The sequence below is a fragment of the Lasioglossum baleicum genome, chromosome 5 (assembly GCF_051020765.1).
Source record: "Lasioglossum baleicum chromosome 5, iyLasBale1, whole genome shotgun sequence".
NCBI classification, from domain to species: domain Eukaryota; kingdom Metazoa; phylum Arthropoda; class Insecta; order Hymenoptera; family Halictidae; genus Lasioglossum; species Lasioglossum baleicum.
Genome location: NC_134933.1, coordinates 16,838,301 through 16,843,878, shown reverse-complemented (window position 1 = coordinate 16,843,878; position 5,578 = coordinate 16,838,301).

Genomic DNA, 5,578 nt, shown 5'->3' with positions numbered 1-5,578 from the left:
GCCTCGGTTAGCGACTGCACGCGCTCGTCCGCGGAAGAGCCGATCTCTCTTCAGAGAGAGAGACCGAAACCTTCTCCCCTCTCCACCCCACGAAGTCCTCCGCTCCTTGCGTCTCTCCTTGCTCGCTCGCCAAGCACCACCTCACCACCGTCACCGCCTCCCCCTACCTCCCTCTTTGCCTCTTTCCCGACCGGTCTCGACGTACCACGGTCCACGCCGTTCTCTCTTCCTCTTCCCGATCCCTGTCTCTTCGCACACACCTCCTCCTCGCCGTTCCCTTTTCCTCGTCTTTTCCCTTTTCTCGCTCGTTCTTACCTCTTCACCGTCCGTTCCTCTTTTCTTTCGCCTCCGTTCTAAGGTCCTCCGATTCCTGTCATCCGCGTCCACGGAGATCGCGCGACTCCCCCAAGATCGATCGGATCTCGCTCCGCCTCTCGTCGCCCAGCCTCTGCCCTTCTTCTCTCGCCCGTTCTCCGCTATAGACTCTCCTCTTTCCTACTCGGACTTCTCTCTCTCTATTTCTATCTCTATCGCTCTCGGTCCCTCCTCCCTTTTCCTGCTTCCGCGGCTGATCGATCCACGCGCCTATTCTTCGCGATGCGTCGAACGATGAGGTGCGTGCGATTTCTTTTGCGTTCGAACGGAGCGTTTTACAAGAAATGACCACGAATCTTCGGAAATAGTCTCGACAAACGCTGGCATCGCGTATCAAGCATACAGATTGGAGAACGGAGTGCCCGGCCGTGTCGCGGAGCGGCTCGCCACGCGCTGGACCCGAGGGGAACAGTATCTGGCAGGTTCTAACAGACGTCTCCTCGTAAAGTTCTCTCTGCTTCTCGCGGACGAGCACGTGGCTTTCAAGGGGAAATGGCGGGCGGTCCTTATCAAGGCCACGCCTGTCGGCCTCCCCACTACGCTCCCCGTGGTCATCGCGCAAGGAACTTTCGTCGAAGCTCTCCCACTCTCTGAAAAACATCCCGGATGTTTCCCTCTCGCTCTTTCCTTTTCTCGCTTCTCTTCCCGCCCCTCGCGGTCTCGCTCGTCTCTGTCGCTCTCTCCTCTTCTCTTTCTCGCTCTCTCTTCCCCTCTCCATAGTTCTCGCTCAATCGCGCTCCGTCCCTGTTCGTCGCTCTGGACCGCTCCTCGGTGCATCCTTCTCTTCGCTCCTCTTTTTTTCATTCATCCGTCAAGAATCTCCTTCCTCGTTCCTCTTCGCAGCCTCGGTATGCTCCGCGTAGTGCGTCTCGTTCGATCCGTTTCCCCGGCGAAACGCGTCGCGTCGCGTCGCTGCCGCCACCCTTTCTTCGACGTCGAGGGCCGTCGAGGGACGTCGCGTCCCGGAGAATGCATGAATCGAAAGGCGGAGGTGCACATGCGTGCGTGCACGCGTCAATGTGTGGGAACCGAGGCAAGGAATGCAGCAGAGAACCAGCGTAGCCATGGAACCGCACCGCACAGCTTCCGATGCTGTGCGCTTTCGGAAGCTTTTGCCTCTCTCTCTCTCTCTCTCTCCCCCTTGCTCTCACGCTCCTCCATCTTGTTTTCCGGTGCGAATCCTTTTCCTGTCGACCGGATGCGACGGTCGAACCCTGCAGATTGCGGTTTCAACCCCTCTTCGATACGCGGGTTCGCTCGACGATGCAAAATGGCGCATCACGCGGACCAAAGGGAAACGTCGATCAGCTCGCAACGTCACTAGTCCTCAGCACAGTCAATCCTCTTACAACTCGGCTTCTTTGTATAATATAAATTGTTTAGTTCAAGCTAGCCTGAAGCAGAATACAACGCGCTGCTAATTAATCTGATTTGCAGTAATTCCGAGTTCCTTAGAACGCGGTGCAAATTAATCGCGTTACGAGAGGGTTGACAGTGGTCGCAGGAGCGAGAGAGGCTCGGAAAGGTCGAGCGAAGGTTTAGGCGGCGCGACGCGATGCTCGAGAAAGCGCGATTTACGAGCGCCGCGCAAAAAGACCGGCCAAAGAGACGGATATTCGGGAACGAGGTCAGGGCAGCTGCGAGTTCCCGGCCAAGACTTACGGAGATTGATCGGCGTAAATCGCCGCGGCGTGGTGGCGCGATTACGTTTTTGTCGGCGCGTGCCCGTTCGCTCTCGGAGTCCTCCGGATCGCGGACCACGTTGGAAACTCGAGCAGGGAAAGGAGACGGGGCCCGAGAGTTTGTCGCTGCTCGGCAAAATCCCAGGCAATTATGTGTCCGGAATGCTCGAGCCGAGCTACACGGACCCTTCTTTCGCCGGTGTTCTTTCGCTCGCCGGCGAGATCTTTGGTCGTTCGCTGAAAATTGATCGCTTAACGACGAACCTGCGAAACGGCCGGTGTGGATCGGTGAAAAACGGGTCCTGCGAATCCTTGGTTTTCCGCCCGCGCTCCAACGATTTACATTCGCGAACGCGAAACAGGGAGGTAAACTGATCGAAGATTCGAGGTTTAGAACCAAAAGTTTTAGTTGTCTTTCTGTGAGGCTTTCGAGAGTTCCGTGCTCCTCGCTCATCAGCAATGAGAGTGTTTAATTGTGCAGCTGGGAAACGCGAAGAGTGCCCTGAAGGACACGCGAAAGCGGAATTTCGTTTCGGGGTTTGATGACCCGATGATAATCGCGCTCGCGTGGTTCTTTCACGGTTCCTTCACGGTTTTCTATCGGCGCGTCGAAAGAATGGCGGCCGCGTACGAGTCACGGCCGAATAAGTCGTTAGCCGGCACGATTGCCGTGAGCGAGACGGTGGTTTCGCGTGACGGACAAGTCCGTCGATTGCTCGATCGAGTCGACGCTTTACGGTAATGACTTAATGCCGGTGCTCTCTCCGGTAAGGCGTTGCTCGGGCTACGTATTCCACGGATAGGGGCAAAAACAAACGGTCGTGGCTCTCGGCTTCGAAGCTGCCTCGCTGTTGCGACGCGATACGACGAAAATAAGCGTCGGCGATCGAAGCATGGACTGCGCCAGATAAAAATAAGCGCAGCCGCCGCGCCGTTCGTTCCGTTATCACCGAGAGTGGATCTGGCGCGTGGCTCGCGGAGCAGATACCCTTTCGAATGAGCGGACACTAAATCAAACGGTTATCAGTTACCGGTTGCCGGTCGGCGGTTATCGGGTACCGATTTAGACGCAACGAGACCGCGAAAAACCGCGCGACCCTGGTACCACCTCTATCTTTGCCGAGTTAAAGCTGCTCGTTTCGCCAGGTGGTTTTTCTCGAGTAACGGGAGCTTTCGGCGAGCAAAAAGAGGTCGGAGGACGACGCGATCGAACTCGGATGCCACCGGTGCGGTGTTGGGGCGAGGAGGTGGGCCGGCGAACAGAAGAAGATGGTGGAATAGCCGTGGCAAGATGAGGCGAGGCGAGACGGCTGGAGGGAGGCGAGGCCAGGCGAGAGCGAGATAGCTCGTAAATCTAAAGGCCGTGTTCAGAAGGAAGGAGGCTGAATAGGTGTAAATGAAGTTGCGGCCTGTGGCCCGCCGCAAACTCGACCGGACCACCCCGCATATTTTGTCTCCCGTGCGTGCTTGGTCCCGAGGATCGGGCCCCGCACTGCCGCGCGCCGCGCCGATCGCCTTTCTCCGGCGGTTAGCACACGCGGTGGCAGTACCTTTGACTCCGCGATAACAATGTCGTCGCATGGACCCTCCCCTTTTCCCTTTTCCTTTTCAATTCCCATCTCTTTTTCCCTTCCCTTTGATTTCGCAGTCCGCTTCGACGTATGCGGTCCGCTCGCGAAGTCTCTCCGCCAGGCCGCGGCAAGACAATTCCGAATCCCTAAGCGGATAATCCGATTTCACGGTCGACAGTGGCCGCGCACTCCCGTGAAATCGATTTTTATTGGACCTACGGGAGAACGGAGCAGGAGATCCCGTGTGAGTGCCCGAGTTCGCGGCGAGGCGTTCTCTGCGAATTCCATCGTCGCAGGCGACGACTTGTTCGCTGCAGGTGGCTGAGACCGAGGCTGCTCTCTCCCACGGAGGCCATCGCCAAACTCGACCACTGTCGAGGGAAACGGCATGCCGCGGACGGATTAGCTTAATGTAGGTTAACGCTCATCCTCATCAACTAACCGTATAAACCGATAACAAAGAGACGCAAGGTACGGCCGCCGAACGAAGGGGCTCGTTTGTTTCGGATCATCCCGGCTCTGTTCCTGGCTCGGACAAAGCTGTTCATCCTATTTTCGAGATTACTCTCGCGAAAGATCCGTGCGGGCCAGAGGCCTGGGGAGACGCTCCGCGCAGAAAGCGCAAGAAGGGTAGTCTCCACTGGCCGAGCATCTTTCTTCGACCGGTATTTGCCCGGAAGCGTTGCTCGCTCGAAGCCGATTCCGAGGACCTTCCCCGATGTCTACGAATTCCGAAAGTTCTGTCGGAGGACGTATGCAAAAACGCGAGCGTCGACAAACATGGATCCATCGCATCGGTGCGGCGGGTCCGGACTCGGGCCGCGTGTAACCCCGTACACACCGTTAGTCGGTCGAGGGATTTCGGTGTGCGTGACCGTGGTATGCTCGACGACCACCCGGGACACCGGTACCGGAGGATTTCTGGGCGGAGTGCGAACGCGTCGGAGGACATCAAAGGACCCGCGAGAGCTAATTATTGTTTCTCGATGGTAGGCCAAGCGGAACCGTGAACACGGTGGCGCCTGGTGCACGATAGGCGCTGCCATTCTCACCCTTGTCCACTCCCTCTGCCTCCCCCCTGTCCGTGGCCCGTTGGCCGCCGCCCTCTCCTCCTCACCGCTCCACTCTTTTCCTCTCCGATCCTCTCCGCTCCTCTCTGCCGACCGGCTGACAGCCAGCTTTCTTCGAGAGATATCGGCCAAGGACCGAGGGAAGAAGAACGAACCTGCTTCCCCGAGGCACACCTCCGACCACCCTTAATTAAGAGAACGCCATTCGACTCACGAGCGATTCTTCACGGTCTCGCATTCCTGCGTGATCCCGCGCGTCGCAAGGTCGCCTCTTCCTCCGAAGTCAGGGGCCCGGGTCCTCCGGTTCTCATCGCGCGAATCCTCATCTCGCCAGAATTTCGTGGCTGACGCGCGAGAACGATTCTGCTGATCTTCCTCGAAACGCGTTTTTGCACCGGCCCTTTCTCTGTGATTGGCCTTCGTCGCACCGATGCGGTGTAGTTGCGTCCCGGACGCGTGCAAATGCCGGCACGTAAACGCCGCGAAACTGCCGGATCGGCCTGATATTCCGGAACGAACGATCCCCGTTCCGTGATTTTCCCGCGGCGTCGGCGATCTCGCAAAAACCGAGCGAATCCGCCGGAAACCGAGAACGTCGCGAGAAACACTCGGTTCTGCGAAAACGTCCAGGCGTTCGCGGATGAAGAGATTCGCCATGGAGCTCTCCGGCCAACGAAGAAGAAAGAGAACCTACGCTTTCGTTCGATGCCCGTTTCTTACCATCTTCCCGCGTACCTCTCTGTCGCTTTTCTCTTTCTCTCCCTCTCTCTTTCTCTCTTTCTCGTTCCCGAGCAACGTTGCGCTCAAGTTAATAAATACGTTACGCCGAACGTGTGACTCTGGGAGGCAAGGTCCAGGGCACGGATCGCTTCGACGAGAA